This window comes from Vulpes lagopus, chromosome 19 (genome assembly GCF_018345385.1).
Source record: "Vulpes lagopus strain Blue_001 chromosome 19, ASM1834538v1, whole genome shotgun sequence".
Taxonomy (NCBI): Eukaryota; Metazoa; Chordata; class Mammalia; order Carnivora; family Canidae; genus Vulpes; species Vulpes lagopus.
This window is the reverse complement of record NC_054842.1, coordinates 107,637-126,609: the sequence shown is the minus strand read 5'-3', so window position 1 is coordinate 126,609 and position 18,973 is coordinate 107,637. Positions and strand designations below refer to the sequence as shown.

Sequence of the window (18,973 nt, the reverse complement as noted above, 5' to 3'; positions counted from 1 at the left end):
TTGGGGGGGAGGTGGGGACGCATGGCCCCGGGGTTTGCACAGCCAACAGAGAGCGGGCAGGGGAGGACAGCCAGGCCCGGCGGAGGTGGCATGGTGCCCATGCAAGCACCAGTTAGAGTTAGGGGCAGACGGGGCTAGGCAGGGAAAGGTAAAGGGAACCCCCAGAGTCAGGCTCCTACCCATCCCAAGAAAACAGAGGTAAGACAGTAAAAACAGCAATAAGCCTAGCTCCCCAGCTCCAAGATGTCAGGGAGTCGCCCCTCTAATGGCTACTAAGCAACCCCAGGTGTAGAGGAGTATTAGGGAGCAGAGACTAACCAGAGAGCAGGGAACACCTTGTTTGTGCTCAGGATATTCACAAAGAAACATGTGTTCATTGTAAACATAGACATGATATTTACAAATCCCCCCTGATATTAACAGGAGATTTACCAAGTTCCCTGATTAGGTTCCTTAAAAAGACCATAAAAGCCCCAGTGGCAACCCTGTGGAGGGCCGTCCCTTTTGAGAGCTCTTGTTGCCAGGCTGTGCTCACCCTCTGCCTCCCCCCCCACCAGAGATTCATTCTTCCATGAGGCAAGAACCAGGCCCTCCTGGATCAGTGCCCGGAGGGCCTGGCCATCCCCTCTCCCACCACCTTGAGGCTCAGTCTGGCTTCGAGATGGTCCCTCCAGAGTCCGGCTGCAGCGTTGGCCCGGACCGTCCACACTGTGGAGCTCTGGGCCGGGGGTGCCCCGCAGTCCTGCCCAGATCCTCACGCTGAGGTCCGGCATTCGGTGGTCTACGTGCTGAAGGTGCCTCTCCCCAGGGGGAGACAAAATAAAAAACAAAACTGTACACCACGGAACACAACATTTATACACTCGCCAGACAAAAACTGTCTTCCTTCTAAATTTCCCAATCGCCAAAGTCTGAATGAAACCTGACAGCTGAACCCTGTCGCCCTTCCTGGCGGGGACGCTGGTTTTGCGGTCTCGATGAGCCGGCCTCGGTTCTCCCACTTCTTGGGTCACACAGCCCTGCGCACCTTCGGGCCCCAAGCCCTCCAGGACCCCCTGCATGTGCCAGGGTGGGGAAGCCCGTGCGAGTGTCCGGCACTCCTCCTGGAGCACCTCGGATTCCTGCGCAGAGGGTGGGAGGGCTCGTCCTCCTAGTGAAGAAACCCCCCCCCCACACACACACACACACCCCGTGAGTGGGACCAGGCCTAACCCTGAGGCAGCCCATCCAGGTGCCTCCCATAAATTCAAGCAACAAAAACATTCTGTTTTTCCGAGATAGGAAAACTATCCCCCCCTCGCCCTGACTGGAAAAGTCCCTGAACATGGTCATGTTGACCTTCAAAGAAATCAATCATGTCACAATGCTATGCTACTCCCGCGGTCTTTTTGCCTTTAAAAAATGCCTGTAATTGCTAATCAGGGCGCTCTGCCACCTCTGAGGCAGAGAGCCCGTTTGCGCAAACGTTCAATAAACCCTTTTGCTTGTTGCATCTGCCTGTCTGGGGTCTGAGTCTCTGGGGCGTCCACCGGGACACATTGGCACCCGTGAGCAAGGGTCCAACACTAGAGGGGCTCCCCAGCCTGGCTGCCAACTGAGCGCAGCCCCCCCAGCCCCTCCCCAGCTGCGCTCTGTGGAGGGCAAGCCCTGGAGCTCGGGACACATCAAAAGGGCTTCCTGGCCCAGGGGGGTGTGGGCTGCTAAAGCCCAAGTGCCTTGTGGCAGCGGGGGCAGGAACCAGGTTCCTGGCACAGACCCCGTCAGGGGCACTAGAGCCTCCTGCCACGCTGATGCCGAGGATCTGACCAGTCCACAGACATGCAGCCTGTGGCCTCCCCTCCAGGTCCTTCCTGGCCTCGAGTCACCCGGCCCTTCCAGGAAGCCCTTGGTGTTCACGTCACCTAGCTTCCTCTGCTCTGGGAGTGGGTCTGGGCAGCTGGCCCCATGGCGTGGCTCGGCCAGGGAAGCCGCTTGCCTGCCTGTCAACCCTCAGGCTCAGGACGGCAAGGCTGCTCACCCGCTGGGCCCAGATGTCTTCATGCGTAAGGTGAGCACTAAGGACGCCCCTGTCGATGGCCTAGGGGGGCATCTCCTGGTCCCTCACCAGAAGGCTTGGGGCCAGTCCTGCCCCAGGCAGCAGGCAGGGAGGGCACAGGGCAGAGGGACAGGCAGGGGCATGTGGGGCCCTGCTGGCACCCATCCCAGCGCCCAGAGGCCCTGAGCGGGGAGCAATACCAGGACTAAATGAGTCATCCCAAGATTGAATTGTAGGCGCCCAATTTACATGACAAAGCCCCGGCTGGAAGGCCTGGGAAGAACTTTGGTTTAACCCAAGGATTGAACCTCACAGACACAGAGATAAGGATAAACGTGAGTGCCTAGTTAAGTTCACAGCCCCCAGGAGAGGGTCCAGGTCCCTGGGGTGGGGGGTTGCTGCAGGCGGCTCCTCCCGGACCCCCCAGATGCAGGGGCAGGGGTGTGGGTTCAGATCCCCCAGGGGTGTGAGGGATGGGTGATGTGCCCTGGTCAGTTTTCAGTTGGGTGCATTAACTGTCCCGCCAAATCTGCCTGTAAGAAGTGATGGATAGTGGAAAGAGTGCCTGGTTGTCAGTGAAAGCACTGACCACCGACCCGCTGCACACCCAGAACTCTGTGCGTGGGTGCCCTCCACGTGAAGGGAGCGTGACGACAGGGTGCCCGTGCCCCTGCAGGCTGCAGAGACGGCCAGGTGCAAAGGGAAAGCATTGCATCAAGTGAATCACGCAGCAACTGCCAACTAAATTGCACTCTTCCCTTTCACATCTTGAATGTGGCTCCCGCGGTGAGTAGGTTTTGTGTTCCAGCCCAGGTGCGGGCCTGCCACCAGCTGCCCACAGGTCGGGATTCAATTCTGATTGTATCTCCAGCAAAACCAGCAGCGTGAAGAACGGGCCCAGGACACAGTCCCCGTGCCCCCCGCAGCCCGAGGTCTGGGAGTCCGGGAACAGCCAGCCACGCCCATGCCCGCGGATGTGGGGCTAGGACGCCCGATGGTCACGGTCACGCAGTCGGTGCTCTACCCTGCAGTGCGGGAGGGAGGGCTAATAGTCCCCTGGTCAAATGTCAAGTAGAAGTAATCTGTGCAAATGCCGAGGCTGCTCTGTGAGCCCGGGTGGGAGGATCATCGCGGCTGGCTTGTCCCGGAGGAGACGGGCAGACGTTTCACCCACATTTCATCCAAAGCTCGGAGCCCAGCTGGCGCCCCGCACCACCCCCCGCCCCGACACAAGACACAAGCCGTGTGCACAGGTCTGAGGGTTGCATCCCACGCCCTCTCCTCCTGAGGCCTGCTTCCTCTCTGGATTTCACCAGCTCGACTCCTCTACTTCCAGAAGAAAAGCCAGCAAAACAGCCCCCAAAGAAGGACAGTTTGCCTGTCAGCACAGCAATCAAGCTTTTGAAAACAGATTTTGGTGTTAAATTTCTTGAGCTGGAACCTAACCTCCCTCACTTACTCGGGTGGTGACCCCAGAAATCACTCAAGCTCTGGCTTCATTATCTTCATCTGTCAAATGAGGCCACCGTCCCACAATACTGAGTCAGGGAAGTGGGAGGCACAAACCACCTGCCCATTTTAGTTACGCCTCTTTTGTCTATAAATAGGTTTAGATAGAAGGAATGCATAGGCTGGCAAAACTGCACCATCTGGCAACCGGTCTGGCTTCAGGCAGAGTTTGATCAGGGCCCTGGCGCTGGCTCTTGGTGTTCCCTGGGCTCTGCTCGCACCTGAGGAATTTCCTCCCCCACCTGACTTCCCTCATCGTTATAAAATGACTAAAGTTGTTTGGGATCTCACAGCTACCCTCTGCAGCATCCAGACAAGAAAGCTTCCAGCCAAGTATCCACTTCCAAGCCAATCCCTGCCTCTGGGCAGCTACGTCCTGACCAGCTTAGGCCAAGGTGCTGGAGGGTCCTGGGATCCTGCCTTCTTCACACCCATGTCCCCAACGCCTGGAACAATGTTTGCCACGGGGAGTGCTCAGTCAGGGCCTGTCGCGTGAATGAGGACAGCGAGTGAGGGTATAGAGTCCAAGGAGGCAGTGCCGGTGGTTGAAATGGGTAATTGTTGTGTGAATCCATTATCAGCAAGTGGTCATTTCCCAGATACTCCCCGCAGTGAAACCCCAAGTCACAAACGCTGGCGTACACCTTTGGCAGAGGGCAGCTCGCTTCTTGCAGGAGCACCAGTGAAGGCCACGGAGCCCCGATCGGGGCGTACCAAGCAGCGGAAGGCTGCCCACGCTCCCCCTGCACAGCTCACCTTGGCAGGGAGCATGGAAATCAAAAGTCCCAATTCCATTTTTAACCACTGGCTTTAATAAAGAATATTAAATTTACCCTTACATGGCTTTTGTTTAATGGAAATGGGGAGGAAATTGAGATTTGAAAGGCCAGGGCTCCTTTTTTTTTTCTTTTATCAGAGCCTGTGGGCCCTGCCACCGGGGGCTGTCCGCTGCCACTGGCAGAGACCCTGGCGGGGGAGGGAATGGAGTCTCGGGGGTCGGAGCCACAGTGCCAGGCCCCGAGGGTCACAGAGCAGGTGGCACGGTGGGGCCCACGTCGCAGAGAAGGAGCCAGCCAGGGCGCTCAGCCTTCGGACGCGGCTGCCACGGCACCTGCACCACCAGGCGAGGTGTGGGATGCCAGTCCAGCAGCGGCCAGGCGGAGGGAGGTGGGGTCTCACGGGTGATCTTGTTGGACCTGGCTCACGGGTGCCAATGTGTCCCGGTGGACGCCCCAGAGACTCAGACCCCAGACAGGCAGATGCAACAAGCAAGAGGGTTTATTGAATGTTTGTGCAAACGGGCTCTCTGCCTCAGAGGTGGCAGAGCCCCGATTAGCAATTACAGGCATCTTTTAAAGGCAAAAAACCGCAGGAGTAGCATAGCATTCGGGTTATGACATGACGGTTTCTTTGAAGGTCAACACGAACATGTTCAGGGACTTTCCAGTCAGGGCGAGAGGGGGGATAGTTTTCTTATCTCGGAAAAACAGAATGTTTTTGTTGCTTGAATTCATGGGAGGCACCTGGATGGGCTGCCTCAGGGTTAGGCCTGGTCCCACTCACGGGGGCGGGGGTGTGGGGTTTCTTCAGAGACAGCCCCAGGGTGTGTCCAGGACCAAGCTGGGCAGAGAAAAGGGGAGTCTCACTGTGACCCAGGAGGAAGGGCAACTGAAGACACAGTGTCCCCCATGCCCACGCCCCCCGACTTCGTGTAAGAGCACGCGGCAGGGGCCGCTGACCGCCCAGGGAAGGCGCAGCTGAGCTGTAGAGCTCAGAAGTGGCCTCTGAGAAGGTGAAGGCCCGGGACACCTCTCATGCTCCTGACAGCGCTAGGAGGTAAGGCCCTGCTGTGGGGTGCATCCCGGGACGGGGTCCTGTGTTGCGCACTCTGCATCCATTCTCTTAGATCTTCCCCGCAGCGTCCGTTTCACAACAGGTCAGAGGCCACGGTGAGGCGATGGGGAGAAGAGGAAGCATCTGCAGGTTGAGGCTGAGGCCCACCGAGGACCTCCCTCCCTCCTCTGAGGGCTGCACCAACCAGCTTCCCAGCAGCCACCGCTGGCCGAGCGGACGCAGAGTCCCTGACGTCACCTCGGTGCTGCAGCATTGCTGGAAACTTCCCATGGAGGGACTTTTGTACCAGGTGCTTCTACCCTACTGGGCCTGACCGCGCTCTCCCTGGCTGGAATCCCACCAGTGTCATGCTGGCCAGAGTGGTCAGGCCCGCTCTCCAGTGGGTGCAAGGCAGACTGGGAGAAGACGCTGGAGCCCAGCCTCAGGGGGCCCAATGGGGGCTGTGAGGAGAGCCTCTGTCAGCGGCTGGCTGCTTCAGCGGCAGGTCAGGACCCAAGTTCTAACACCAGCCCCTGCCAGAGCCACCTATTCAGGAGACCCAGGGGAGGGGGGAAGCAGGCTGCAGGCCAAGGAAGGATCGGAGAGCCTCCTGCTGCAGGTCAGGGCAACCCACAGAACAGGACATCCCACATCCCACGTTCTGCTAACACAGCAGGGACAACACCTGCTGAAGACTCTGTCCCTGGGACATCAAATGGAGCCAGGCCGGCATACTAACCTAAAAAAAAAAAAAAAAAAAAAGATGCAAATCTCACTGCAAAAGCCCCAAAATGGGCCATAGATGGTCAGAGGCGGTTTCTCCAGGCTGTGGAGGCGGGGCTCATGCAGCAGCACATCACGGACAAACATCCCCAAGCCCCCTGCGAACACTGGTCCCCCCACCGCATCCCCTCTGTCCTTGCCCCAATCTCTGCTCCTGTTTTTTTCTCCCCCCACCCACAGCCTGAAGCCGGACCCTGTCTTCCTGCACCCTGCCCTCCCCTTCCCACACACCCGGGAGCTCCCTGATTCCCAGAGCCACCTCCTCCCTGCAGGACCTTCACCATCTTTCCACAAATGGGTCTCTTGGGCCTCACTTAGCTTCTCCAACTCTGTCTCCTGACCTTTCTCCCTTCAATACACAACTGTTCCAGGCAGGCCTGGCGGACTTGGAGCCTCTGTCCAGTGACCTCGGGGGTGCACACCTCCTGGCTCAGCCTGCCTCAGCTCAAGGACACCGGATGCATATTAGGATCCCCTGGGACCTTGTATAAATCCTGAGGTCCAGACCACACCCCAGTCAAGGACTACAGAATCTCGGGGGTGGGATCCAGGCACAGGCGGCTTTCAGAGCTCCCCCGGTGACTCCTCCAGGCAGCCGGGGGGACAACCAGTCTGTCCATGCCCTCCCTCATTCACCGTGTCCACCAGCAAAGCCAAGGCTCCCTGTGCCCCAGGAGGTCCTGGGCAGCTGACTGGGTGCAGGTGAGGGGCACCGGGGAGCAACAATCTGGGTTGGGGTGTGGAGGGAGAACGTGAAATGGGGCCTGCAGGGCTAAGATGGATGCCTGCCACAGCCCTGGCGTGAGCTCAATTTCTACAGGCCTCTCGGGCTTGTCCCAAGGAGGGAAGGCGTGAGGGCTCACACATGACACGACTGGGTATCAGAGGGTGGGCAGGACACAGGCCTCTGGGGCGAAGGGCCGGCAGGAAACTGCTGGATCCAGGCCCATCGGACTGAAGCTCTGCCTGCGGGCGGCTGGGGCCCAGAAAGGGCTGACACGGGCCTCGGTGCTGGGACTGGGGAGCGGCCCCCCTGCGCAAGAGCCAGGGCCACATTCTGTGCGGGGGGGGGGGGGGGGGGGGGTGGAGAAAGCCAGCATTCCAGTCTTTTCCACGGGCCTCTCTGACGCTCTGGGAGCCCGCTTAAGCCCAGGTTAGGGACTCTTCTTCCTTAAAATAAAGGCTCTGATATTGCCAGCCACTAAAAGGTAATAAAATGCTGACACAAAGGGCTGCCCCTCGGCACTGGCTTGAGCTCCCACTGCCCAGCGGCGTGGCCCGGCTCCCGCCCCGCTCCCCAGGCACCAGGCGACCCTGGCCCTCCACGCGGCCTCCCTCGGGGCCTGTCTGCCTCTCCTGGGCTCTCTCCGCTCAACCTCTTCTCCTGCCAACCCCTAAAACGCTCATTTTGCAGAGGTCACTTGGCAGTGAAGTTGCGGCTTCCGGGTGGCTGGGTCGCTGTCCTGTCGTCCTGCTTCCCCTAAGTGTCTCCATGTTTGTCTCCCTCTCTGACTCCATCTGACTGTCTGGCACCACACTGCCACCCATCAGCAGCTGTCAGGGTCTCGAAACCCCACGGCGCGCCCCCCCCTCCCAGCCAGTGTCGCAGCTTCCAGGCCCACAGCCCGGCCCTCCCAAGTCTTGTTTCTGGGAAGCCAGATTGAATTAGTGGCTGGACCCATCTGGCCAGCTCTCGGCCTAATACTATCTGGCAGCTCATGCCTCAATGCCAACCCCAGCCCTGTGGCCTCACGGCCAGAAATCCAATTTGCCACAGCTTAATTGAGCCCCGGACTCCCGGGGGCACTGGCTCTCCGGCCCCCCCGCTCAGCCAGCCGCAGATTTCCTGGTGATTAGAAGGAAGGAAGAAGCGGCAGGAAACCAGTTAATCTCAATTAGCCTCAATTTCTCCGAGGAGCAGCACCCACGCCTCGCTAAATGCATCTCTGCATCAGCTGCTGTGGACACTGATCGATATTAAGTCCTGGGAGCCCCGGCGCTGCCCCGACACCTGGCCTTACCCGCTCACTCTGGGGGGAGGGAGACTGTGCCCCCCAGAAGGTGGCCCTCCACACCTCACGCGGCTTCCCTGAGCCCAGAGAAGTGAGTTCGGGGATGCCCGGCACCCAGACCGCCCTGGACCCGGGGCTCCCGCGGTCCCAGGCCTCTGTGGGCTTCTGGCCGAATCAAAGACGGGGCTTCGATAAGATTCTATGACTTCGGTGAGGATCACACCATTTCTCCCTACTCCACCCCCACCCCCAGGAGCTCAGCTAGAGCAGCCCCTCTGCAGGCGGTGGCCTGAGACTGTGGTCTCTTGGAGAGGGACTAGCTTAGCAGGATGCAGTCACCCTTCCTTTGCCTGGACTTGGCCAGGTCCAGACTGTGTCCAGAGCAGCCATCAGTCCTTAGGGATGACCAGGTCCAACACTGAGGCCCAGAGACTGCGGGCCACTTGTCCAAGGCCACACAGCAAGTCTGCGATTCCCATGCTACTCTCCACCTGCCTGGGTGGGCTCCCCACCTGCTGAGCATGTTCACCCACCGATCTCTGGGAGGGGTGGGGTCCAAGGAGGGACAAGCTCTGTGTCAGGCCAGGGCCAGGTATCCTGGCACGGGGCTGGATTCCTGAGCTCGAGACCTAACAGAAAACACCTCAGCATCCACACAGGTGTTGGCCTCAATCAGGTGTCTGGAAGGATTCCAAAAGTGCGGCCTGAGCCCAAGCCAAGGGTGAGAGGGAGCCACCAGAGGGCTGCAGCACGAGGCCCACGTCCCCTGGAGCTGGGTCCCCAGAGCTCCCCACATTTCCCAGGCCCCGGACCTGGCCACCCAGGGCCCTATGCCTTGGGGACAGGGACACTGCCTTAGGGAAACAGGCTCTGTCAGCATCTGGTCCGAGGCCGAGAAAAGGAAGTGGACTGAGAAAAACATTGGGACAGGAGGAGGAGATGGCAGGCACTTTGCCAGAGATGCCCTCTGACTCGTTCCCGTGTGGGCACTGGCGGAAGGCTGCGGGAGGTAATGAAATGTGTCCTGAGTCTGAACCTGCCAGGACTGGCCCAGGCCCCAGCTGAATAGGGCTGCCCCTGCTCTGACGATGGGCCTGGGAGCCTCGGATCTCCCACCACGGTAGGCCTGGTGGAGCCACCACCCCATCCGCAGCTCATCTCCACATGCCACTCGGACAGACCCCAGGGCAGCCATCCCTCCACAGGAAGGCAGGCAGGCTGCAGCAAGGCTAAAAATTAGCAAGCATCTCACCCATGGAACCTAAAGAAGCAGAACTCAGAGAAACAAGTGGAGTGGCGGGGTTGGGGGACAAGGGCAGATGTTGGGCAAAGGGTACAGACCTCCTGGCACAAGATTCAGGAATCCCATGACTGCATCATGTACTCAATGTTGCTAAGAGAGTAGATCCTCAGTGTTCTTCCCACCGACAGACCCGGTAACAGGGGACAGACCTGGGACAGGATGGAGATATCTATTGGCCAATGCTATAGTGATTATCATTTTGTAATAAATAAATGTATCAAATCAGCACACTGTACACTTTAAAATTTCACAATATTATACATGAGTTAAATCTCAATAAAGCTGGGGCAAAATGATCTATTCCAGAGATTTTCTTTCTAATATATACCTATTGATATTTACCATCTTAGATACTAAAACCAGTATTTTAAAATATTAATTTTTTAAAAGATTTTATTTATTTATTCATTATTCATGAGAAACACAGAGAGAGGGATCCCTGGGTGGCGCAGCGGTTTGGCGCCTGCCTTTGGCCCAGGGCGCGATCCTGGAGATCCGGGATCGAATCCCACGTCGGGCTCCCGGTGTATGGAGCCTGCTTCTCCCTCTGCCTGTGTCTCTGCCTCTCTCTCTCTCCTCTGTGTGTGTGACTATCATAAATAAATAAAAATTAAAAAAAAAAAAAAGAAAAAAAAGAAACACAGAGAGAGAGAGAGAGAGAGGCAGAGACACAGGCAGAGCGAGAAGCAGGCTCCCTGTGGGGAGCTTGACAGGGGACTCCATCCTGGGTCTCCGGGGTCACGCCCTGGGTTGAAGGTGGCGCTAAACTGCTGAGCCACCGAGGGATCCCCCAAATATTAATTTATTTTAAGATAATGGTAAACCGGGCGGAAGAGTAGGGTCTCCAAGTCACCTGTCCTCAACAAATTACCTAGAAAACCTTCCAACCATCCTGAAAATCTACGAATTCGGCCTGAGATTTAAAGAGAGACCAGCTGGAACGCTCCAGTGAGAAGAGTTCGCGCTTCTATCAAGGTAGGAAGACGGGGAAGAAGAAATAAAGAAACAAAAGGCCTCCAAGGGGGAGGGGCCCCGCGAGGAGCCGGGCTGAGGCCGGGGTGAGTGTCCCCAGGACAGGAGAGCCCCGTCCCGGAGGAGCAGGAGCTGCACCAACCTGCCCCGCGGAAAGGCCTCCCGGGGAATTGGAGCAGGATCCCCAGAAAGGCGGGGATGCCCTCGGGCTCCCTGGGACAGTAACAGAGGAACTGCGCCCCGGGGAGATGCGCCAGCTCCCTAAGGGCTGCAGCGCTCGGCGGGACCCGGAGCAGCTCGGAGGGGCTCGGGCGGCGGCTCCGCGGAGGGGGCTGCGCGGCTCCGGGAACAGCTCGGCGGCGGCGGCGGCGGCTCGGGCGGAGGAAGAAGCTCCGCGGAGGGGGCGGCGCGGCTCCGGGAACAGCTCGGAGGGGCTCGGGCGGCGGCTCCGTGGAGGGGGCTGCGGGGCGGGAGCGCGAATCCAACAGCGCAGGCCCCGGAGCACAGGGCGCCGGGACACAGCCCAGGATCCGGCCTCCCCCAGGACAGGCAGAGGCCGGGAGGGCCCAGGTCAGCAAGGACGCTCCTGCCTGGAACTGAGCAGATCAGCGGCCCCACCCGGAGCCCCCAGGCCCTGCAGACGGAGAGCCCCGGAGCTACTGTGGGGGCTGACTCCAGGGCTGCAGAGCTGGCCCCGCCACTGCGGCTGTTCCTCCTGGGGCCTCACGGGGTGAACAACCCCCACTGAGCCCTGCACCAGGCAGGGGCTGAGCAGCTCCCCCAAGTGCTAACACCTGAGAATCAGCACAGCAGGCCCCTCCCCCAGAAGACCAGCGAGTCGGACCAGTTCCAGGGGAAGTCAAGGGACTTAAAGTATACAGAATCGGAAGATACTCCCCCGTGGTTTTTTTTTGTTTTTTTTTTTGTTTTTGTTTTTGTTTTTGTTTTGTTTTGTTTTGTGCTTTTTTTTCTTTCTTTCTTCTTGATTTCTGATTGCTTCCCCCACCCCACCCCACCCTTTTTTTTCTTTTTTCTCCTTTCTTTCTTTTTCTTTCTCTTTTTCTTCTCTTTTTCCCCTTTTTTTTCTTCTTTCTCTTTTTCTTTTTCTCTTTTCTTTCCTTCTCTCTCTCTCTTTTTCTCCTTTTCCCAATACAACTTGTTTTTGGCCACTCTGCACTGAGCAAAATGACTAGAAGGAAAACCTCACCTCAAAAAAAGGAATCAGAAACAGCCCTCTCTCCCACAGAGTTACAAAATCTGGATTACAATTCAATGTCAGAAAGCCAATTCAGAAGCACTATTATACAGCTACTGATGGCTCTAGAAAAAACCATAAAGGACTCAAGAGACTTCATGACTGCAGAATTTATCCAATCAGGCAGAAATTAAAAATCAATTAAATGAGATGCAATCCAAGCTAGAAGTCCTAACGATGAGGCTTAACGAGGTGGAAGAACGAGTGAGTAACATAGAAGACAAGTTGATGGCAAAGAGGGAAACTGAGGAAAAAAGAGACAGGCAATTAAAAGACCATGAGGATAGATTAAGGGAAATAAATGACAGCCTGAGGAAGAAAAACCTACGTTTAATTGGGGTTCCCGAGGGCGCCGAAAGGGACAGAGGGCCAGAATATGTATTTGAACAAATCCTAGCTGAAAACTTTCCGAATCTGGGAAGGGAAACAGGCATTCAGATCCAGGAAATAGAGAGATCCCCCCTAAAATCAACAAAAACCGTTCAACACCTCGACATTTAATAGTGAAGCTTGCAAATTCCAAAGATAAGGAGAAGATCCTTAAAGCAGCAAGAGAAAAAAAGTCCCTGACTTTTATGGGGATGAATATTAGGGTAACAGCAGACCTCTCCACAGAGACCTGGCAGGCCAGAAAGGGCTGGCAGGATATATTCAGGGTCCTAAATGAAAAGAACATGCAACCAAGAATACTTTATCCAGCAAGGCTTTCATTCAAAATGGAAGGAGAGATAAAGAGCTTCCAAGACAGGCAGGAACTGAAAGAATATGTAACCTCCAAACCAGCTCTGCAAGAAATTTTAAGTGGGACTCTTAAAATTCCCCTTTAAGAAGAAGTTCAGTGGAACAATCCACAAAAACAAGGACTGAATAGATATGATGACACTAAACTCATATCTGTCAATAGTAACTCTGAACGTGAACGGGCTTAATGACCCCATCAAAAGGCGCAGGGTTTCAGACTGGATAAAAAAGCAGGACCCATCTATTTGCTGTCTACAAGAGACTCATTTTAGACAGAAGGACACCTACAACCTGAAAATAAAAGGTTGGAGAACCATTTACCATTCAAATGGTCCTCAAAAGAAAGCAGGGGTTGCCATCCTTATATCAGATAAATTAAAATTTACCCCGAAGACTATAGTGAGAGATGAAGAGGGACACTATCTCATACTCAAAGGATCTATCCAACAAGAGGACTTAACAATCCTCAATATATATGCCCCGAATGTGGGAGCTGCCAAATATTTAAACCAATTAATAACCAAACTGAAGAAATACTTTGATAATAATACACTTATACTTGGTGACTTCAATCTAGCTCTCTCTATACTAGATAGGTCTTCTAAGCACAACATATCCAAAGAAACGAGAGCTTTAAATGATACACTGGACCAGATGGATTTCACAGATATCTACAGAACTTTACATCCAAACTCAACTGAATACACATTCTTCTCAAGTGCACATGGAACTTTCTCCAAAATAGACCACATACTGGGTCACAAATTGGGTCTGAACCGATACCAAAAGATCGGGATAGTCCCTGTATATTCTCAGACCATAATGCCTTGAAATTAGAACTTAATCACAACAAGAAGTTTGGAAGGACCACAAACACGTGGAGGTTAAGGGCCATCCTGCTAAAAGATGAAAAGGTCAACCAGGAAATTAAGGAAGAATTGAGAAGATTCATGGAAACTAATGAGAATGAAGATACAACCATTCAAAATCTTTGGGATGCAGCAAAAGCAGTCCTGAGGGGGAAATACATCGCAATACAAGCATCCATTCAAAAACTGGAAAGAACTCAAATTCAAAAGCTCACCTTACACATAACGGAACTAGAGAAAAAGCAACAAATAGACCCCACCCCCAGCAGAAGACGACAGTTAATTAAAATTCGAGCAGAACTAAATGATATTGAGACCAAAAGAACTGTGGAACAGATCAACAGAACCAGGAGTTGGTTCTTTGAAAGAATTAATAAGATAGATAAACCATTAGCCAACATTATTAAAAAGAAGAGAGAGAAGACTCAAATTAATAAAATCATGAATGAGAAAGGAGAGATCACTACCAACACCAAGGAAATACAAACGATTTTAAAAACATATTATGAACAGCTGTACGCCAATAAATTAGGAAATCTAGAAGAAATGGACGCATTCCTGGAAAGCCACAAACTACCAAAACTGGAGCAGGAAGAAATAGAAAACCTGAACAGGCCAATAACCAGGGAGGAAATTGAAGCAGTCATCAATAACCTCCCGAGACACAAGAGTCCAGGGCCAGATGGCTTCCCAGGGGAATTCTATCAAACGTTTAAAGAAGAAATCATACCTATTCTACTAAAGCTGTTTGGAAAGATAGAAAGAGATGGAGTACTTCCAAATTCGTTCTATGAGGCCAGCATCACCTTAATTCCGAAACCAGACAAAGACCCCACCAAAAAGGAGAATTACAGACCAATATCCCTGATGAACATGGATGCAAAAATTCTCAACAAGATACTAGCCAATAGGATCCAACAACACATAAAGAAAATTATTCACCATGACCAAGTAGGATTTATCCCCGGGACACGAGGCTGGTTCAACACTCATAAAACCATCAATGTGATTCATCTTATCAGCAAGAGAAAAACCAAGAACCATATGATACTCTCATTAGATGCAGAGAAAGCATTTGACAAAATACAGCATCCATTCCTGATCAAAACCCTTCAGAGTGTTGGGATAGAGGGAACTTTCCTCGACATCTTAAAAGCCATTTACGAAAAGCCCACAGCAAATATCATTCTCAATGGGGAAGCACTGGGAGCCTTTCCCCTAAGATCAGGAACAAGACAGGGATGTCCACTCTCACCACTGCTGTTCAACATAGTTCTGGAAGTCCTCGCCTCAGCAATCAGACAACAAAAAGACATTAAAGGCATTCAAATTGGCAAAGAAGAAGTCAAACTCTCCCTCTTCCCCGATGACATGATACTCTACATAGAAAACCCAAAAGCCTCCACCCCAAGATTGCTAGAACTCATACAGCAATTTGGTAGCGTGGCAGGATACAAAATCAATGCCCAGAAATCAATGGCATTTCTATACACTAACAATGAGACTGAAGAAAGAGAAATTAAGGAGTCAATCCCATTTACAGTTGCACCCAAAAGCATAAGATACCTAGGAATAAACCTAACCAAAGAGGTAAAAGATCTATACCCTAAAAACTATAGAACACTTCTGAAAGAAATTGAGGAAGACACAAAGAGATGGAAAAATATTCCATGCTCATGGATTGGCAGAATTAATATTGTAAAAATGTCAATGTTACGCAGGGCAATTTACACGTTTAATGCAATCCCTATCAAAATACCATGGACTTTCTTCAGAGAGTTAGAACAAATTATTTTAAGATTTGTGTGGAATCAGAAAAGACCCCGAATAGCCAGGGGAATTTTAAAAAAGAAAACCATAGCTGGGGGCATCACAATGCCAGATTTCAGGTTGTACTACAAAGCTGTGGTCATCAAGACAGTGTGGTACTGGCACAAAAACAGACACATAGATCAATGGAACAGAATAGAGAACCCAGAAGTGGACCCTGAAATGTATGGTCAACTAATATTCGATAAAGGAGGAAAGACTATCCATTGAAAGAAAGACAGTCTCTTCAATAAATGGTGCTGGGAAAATTGGACATCCACATGCAGAAGAATGAAACTGGACCACTCTCTTTCACCATACACAAAGATAAACTCAAAATGGATGAAAGATCTAAATGTGAGACAAGATTCCATCAAAATCCTAGAGGAGAACACAGGCAACACCCTTTTTGAACTTGGCCACAGTAACTTCTTGCAAGATACATCCACAAAGGCAAAAGAAACAAAAGCAGAAATGAACTATTGGGACTTCATCAAGATAAGAAGCTTTTGGACAGCAAAGGATACAGTCAACAAAACTAAAAGACAACCTACAGAATGGGAGAAGATATTTGCAAATGACATATCAGATAAAGGGCTAGTTTCCAAAATCTATAAAGAACTTATTAAACTCAACACCAAAGAAACAAACAACCCAATCATGAAATGGGCAAAAGACATGAAGAGAAATCTCACAGAGGAAGACATGGACATGGCCAACATGCACATGAGAAAATGCTCCGCATCACTTGCCATCAGAGAAATACAAATCAAAACCACAATGAGATACCACCTCACACCAGTGAGAATGGGGAAAATTAACAAGGCAGGAAACAACAAATGTTGGAGAGGATGTGGAGAAAAGGGTTTTGGACCCTGGCTCACGGGTGCCAACGCGTCCCGGTGGACGCCCCAGAGACTCAGACCCCAGACAGGCAGATGCAACAAGCAAGAGGGTTTATTGGACGTTTGCGCAAACAGGCTCTCCGAGGTGGCAGAGCCCCGATTAGCAATTACAGGCATCTTTTAAAGGCAAAAAACCGTGGGAGTAGCATAGCATTCGGGTTATGACATCATTGATTTCTTTGAAGGTCAGCACGACCATGTTCAGGGACTTTCCCAGTCAGGGCGAGGGGGGGATAGTTTTCTTATCTCGGAAAAACAGAATGTTTTTGTTACTTGAATTCATGGGAGGCGCCTGGATGAGCTGCCTCAGGGTTAGGCCTTGTCCCACTCGCGGGGGGGGGGGGGGGGGCGGGTTCTTCATTCCCTCCTCTTTGTTTGGACTGATTTTAACCTTAAAATCTTAGGGAACTTTTATTTCTTCAGTTTGAAGGGCCCGATATTGTTGAGTTAGTACCAGAGCTTGGGTAATGGACAATCTGTCTCGGATGAACTGGAGCAGCCGGTTGAGGATGCAGGGGCCGAAAGTTAGCAGCAGGAGCAGGATAACTAGAGGGCCCATAATGGTAGAGATTAGGGTGGTCATCCAGGGAGACCGGTTAAACCAGCCTTCAAACCAACCCTGCTGGGCCTCTCCGTCCCTTTGTCTTTTACTTAGTCTATCTCTGAGTTTGGCCATGGAGTCCCTAATGACTCCAGAGTGGTCTGCATAGAAACAGCATTCTTCTCCCAGGGCCGCACACAGTCCTCCCTCTTTCAGGAATAATAAATCCAAGCCTCTTCTGTTTTGAAGTACTACTTCTGAAAGTGAGGTGAGGGACTGTTCTAACTTAGAAACGGACTGCTCCAGTGTCTGAAGATCCTCATCTACAGCGGCTTGGAGTTCTATATAACATCGTGAGCCCTGGATCAGGGCGGCTGCACCAGTACCCACCCCAGTTGCGACCCCTAGTCCCAGCATAACGGCTAAGGTTAGGGAAACAGGCTCGCGCCGAAAACGGGTGGGATGTCTGTCATATTGATTTTCTAGAGTTTCGGCGGGGTGATAAAACACCCTGGGCATGATCTGCACCATGACACAGAAGTCGTTTGAGTTATTTAGAATCTCAGCCGATACACAGGGAGTGAGGCCTTTGTTGCATGCCCACCAAGTTCCCGGGTGGGGCACCAGGTAAGAGTCAGTCCCTAAAATAAGGGCGGCAATATTGCAGAGTTCCTGGTAACCCGGGTGAGTATAGTTAGCCTTGACGGTGATGTAATCCCAGGAGGAGGAGGGCCTCCCATCCTGTGTCTTCCATAGTCTCGCACCCCCAATTTTTACAATAGAAGTATTCCCCCCCCTCCACAGGTGGGATTTAGCCTGCAATCTCTGTGGTACTCCGGACAGACATAGAAGGGGAGGGTGCGTAACATGGCCCTCCTTAGGAGTCCCACATCCTCCCCAGGGGTCTAATCCTTTTCGTCCGGGGGGCTTTAGAGGTGTCGGAATACCTCTCTAGGCCCCTATGGTTAATTTACATAAGTCAGGATATAGGTTAGGCCACCAGGTTCCCATGGGAGTAGTTTTTGTTATTGACCTGACCTTGTCCCCCCCAGATGTTAATACCTGCCAGGTTAACTTTTTTTTTTTTTTTTAGGGGCATGATGGTTACCTTTGGTGGGGGTGAAAAGCGCTAGGAGTGGTAGGAATATAACAATTTTTGAAAGTCTTATCTTGAATGGGTTTTGGGTGCGGTGGAGCTTCCATTGGGGTGGCTCGCCCGATCCGTCCTGGCTGGCGTCAGCGGTGTTCGTTGATGGGGCGCGCTTGACGTGTGAGGCTTGGACCCAAGCAGTAATACCGTCTACTTTTAGGGCGGTTGGGGTGGTCAGTAGTACGATGTACGGGCCCTTCCAGCGGGACTCAAGGGTCCTGGACTGATGTCTCCTGACGTGGATGGAGTCACCGATCTGGAACGGGTGTGGGTCGGTTGCATCTCCGGGGCGGTAGACAGCTGCCAGGGGTCTCCAGATCTGGTGCTGGATAATCTGGAGCGCCTTTAGCCTGTCCTGTAAACCGGGAGTGTTAGCAAGAGGGTCAATAGCAGAATCTAGTAAGTCCGTTACTGGTGGGGGACTTCCATAGAGAATCTCATAAGGAGTTAGTCCATGACATGTGGGAGTGTTCCGGACTCGGAACAGGACCATGGGGAGGAGTTGGACCCAGTCTCTAGTGCCAGTCTCCAATGTCAATTTAGTTAGGGTCTCTTTAATTGTTCTATTCATTCTTTCTACCTGCCCTGAGCTCTGGGGTCTGTATGCACAATGTAATTTCCAATTTATCCCCAGTAATCTGGCCACCAACTGACTTACCTGGGAGACGAAGGCAGGGCCGTTATCCGACCCTATTACCTTGGGCAGTCCAACCCGGGGGAAAATTTCATCTAAGATTTTCTTGACAACCACCTGGGCAGTTTCTCGTTTGGTGGGGAAGGCTTCTGTCCATCCTGAAAAGGTATCTATAAACACTAGAAGGTACTTGTTACCATATTTACCTGGCTTGATTTCAGTGAAGTCTACTTCCCAATTAGTTCCGGGTCTGTCTCCCCTTATTCTAGTTCCCTCAGGCATCTTGAGGTGTTTGGTATTTACCTTAGCACAGGGTACACAAGCGCCGGTTACCTGTTGGATCAGGGAGGGGAGTTTGGGAATGTAATAGGTCTGATCCTCTCTCTGGAGGAGTGTTTTTATTTTTTTGTGTCCGAGGTGAGTCCACCGGTGGAGGTGAGTTACCAGTTCTTTGGCCCTTTGCTGAGGTAGGACAGTCTTTCCTTGGTGTTTCCAGACCTTCATTTGTTCATCATATTCTGCCCCTATTTGCTGGACAATATCCAGGTCGCTGTCTGAGTATTCGAGAGAGAGTTGCCCTGGTGTCTGGACAGCCTCTGGTACTTGTAGGGAGAGGGCCTGT

At 52.7% G+C, this 18,973-nt stretch overlaps 1 long non-coding RNA gene across 1 annotated transcript; it reads right to left on the bottom strand.

The window, feature by feature from the left end:
• Nucleotides 1-5,009: 5,009 nt before the first annotated feature.
• On the bottom strand, nucleotides 5,010-17,832 carry LOC121478854. The gene is made up of 3 exons (XR_005984596.1): nucleotides 17,676-17,832; nucleotides 9,514-9,624; nucleotides 5,010-6,116 (listed from the first exon to the last, which is right to left on the bottom strand). It is a non-coding gene; the product is annotated as an uncharacterized LOC121478854 (long non-coding RNA).
• Between the last annotated feature and the right edge of the window lie 1,141 nt (nucleotides 17,833-18,973).